The 2418-nt window shown below is 40.4% G+C and overlaps 1 long non-coding RNA gene across 1 annotated transcript in view; it reads left to right on the forward strand.

The window, feature by feature from the left end:
* The window catches only part of LOC104991305, a 37300-nt gene that overhangs the window by 22894 nt on the left and 11988 nt on the right, over positions 1 to 2418 (forward strand). The gene's annotated exons all lie outside the window — the stretch shown is intronic.

Genomic DNA, 2418 nt, shown 5'->3' on the forward strand with positions numbered 1-2418 from the left:
TACAGATCAGTGTAACAGGACAGCATGCCCAGTGATAAACCCACACACAGCCACCTAATCTATGACAAGGGAGTCAAGAATATACAATGGAGAAAAGACAGCCTCTTCAATATGAAGTGCTGGGAAAACCACACAGCTACATGTAAAAAATGAAGTTAGAACACTGCCTAACACCATACACAAAAGTAACTCAAAATGGATTAAAGACCTAAATGTAAGACCAGACACTCTAAAACTCTTAGAGAGTTTTATGCTGCCTCTGCTTTACAGGTGGAACACTCTTTGACATAAATCCCAGCAAGATCCTTTTTGACCCACCTCCTGGAGTAATGAAAATAAAAACAAAAATGAACTAAGACGCACTAATTAAACTTAACAGCCTTTACACAGCCAAGAAAACCATAAACATGACTTAAAAGACAATGCTCGGAATGGGAGAAGATATTTCCAAACAAAGGATTAATCTCCAAACTATACAAGCAGTTAGTTCATGTAGTTCAATAGCAAAAAATAACAAACATCCTAGTCAAAAAAAAAAAAAAATGGGCGGAAGACCTAAACAGATATTTCTTCAAAGAAGACATACAGATAGCCAACAAACACAGGAAAAGATGCTCAACATTGCTCATTATGAGAGAAATGGAAATCAAAACTACAGTGAGGTACCACCTCACGCCGGTCAGAATGGCCTCATCAAAAAGTCTACAGACAGTACATGCTGGAGAAGATATGAAGAAAAGGGAACCCTCTTGTAAATGTAAATTCCTCTTGGGAAGGTAAATTGATACAGCCACTGTGGAGAGCAGTATGGGGGTTCTTTAAAAAAAATAAATAAAATGGTCATATGACCCAGAAGTCCCACCACTGGGCATATACCTTGAGAAAACCATAATTCAAAAAGACCACATGTACCTCAGTGTTCATTGCAGCATTATTTACAATGGCCAAGACATGGAAGCGACCTAAATGCCCACTGACAGATGACTGGATAAGGAAGATGCGGAACATACATACAGTGGAATGTTACTCAGCCATAAAAAGAGCAAAGTTGGGTCATTTGTCGTGATGCAGATGAGCCTAGAGTCTGTCACCCAGAGTGAAGTAAGTCAGAGAAAAACAATATTGTACGTTAATGCATATCCATGGAACCTAAAAATAAATGGCACTGATGAATTACTGCAGGACAGGAACAGACTCACACACCTAGAGGACAGAAGTCGGGACAGTGGAGGAAGGAGGACAGGACGGGCTGAGAGAGGAGCATTGACAGACGTTTGAGACCGGTCGCGGAATCGCTGCTGGGAGCCTGCTGCGCAGCCCAGGGAGCTCCGCTCAGCGCTCTGCGGTGCCGGAGAGGGCTGGGGTGGGCGCTGAGCAGAGGCCTCAGAGGGAGGGGATAGTGTATACACGCAGCCGAGTCTCGTGGTTGTGCAGCAGAAACTAACACATCGTAAAGCAAATACAGTCCAATTTTTAAAAATCAAGACTGAATTATATTTCTGTACTATAATTTACTAAGCAATGATTTTGAACATCTAGATTATAAGAATGAAATAATGAATATATTATTTCATTGTGATTGTCTTTTTAAAAGCAGATTTTTTTTTTCCAAAAGAATAAGCTGAGATCACTGTACAACCATGGACAGCAATAAACTATAATCTATCTGGTGAAATAAGTTCCAGAATCCATTACTTTATCCTGCCCATTATCTAACTTATGTAAGATAAAAGTAAATCCTACTGATGCAAATTAGGACAATAAAATAAGGATACGATAATGTCTCCTATAGCAGTATCACATCTTAGCACCTCTCTGACATCATACACGAACAAAATGTCATTATGCAGCAGCATTTTCCATAGATATTGTCTTGAGTACATAGTCTGAAAAGAATATGGCCTGAAACCAGAGTAGGCCGGCCCAGCAATGTAACTTCCCACGATTTTTCAAGATAAAACCCTAAATCTCTATCTAGATAGCATGTCTCTCTAACAGTTTCCCTCAGCTCCCCTTTTTTGCACTATAAAATGAACCATGGCAAACTCCTGGAATATTAACTCCCTGGTAATCTGACCCGTGGAGGCACTCTGGTTTTGCTTATAGAGTTAACCTCTTTCTAATATTCTATTCACATTTAACATGCACTTGTTTGTCTTACTCATTAGTCTGAAAGCTCCTTGAGTTCAGAGACCATGTCTTTTCTATCTCTTTGTTCACAAAGAGCACTGTTTGCGTGGTGCAGGTAAGACATTCAATAGTTATTGTCCTTGAAGGAATAAATACATAAATACTATAAAATTCGCCTGCAATGCAGGAGCCCCTGGTTCGCTTCCTGGCTTGGGAAGATCCCCTGGAGAAGGGAAGGGCTACCCACTCCAGTTTTCTTGGGCTCCCCTAGTGGCTCAGACAGTAAAG

Source organism: Bison bison, unplaced genomic scaffold (genome assembly GCF_000754665.1).
Source record: "Bison bison bison isolate TAMUID 2011002044 unplaced genomic scaffold, Bison_UMD1.0 scf7180017864185, whole genome shotgun sequence".
Lineage (NCBI taxonomy): Eukaryota > Metazoa > Chordata > Mammalia > Artiodactyla > Bovidae > Bison > Bison bison.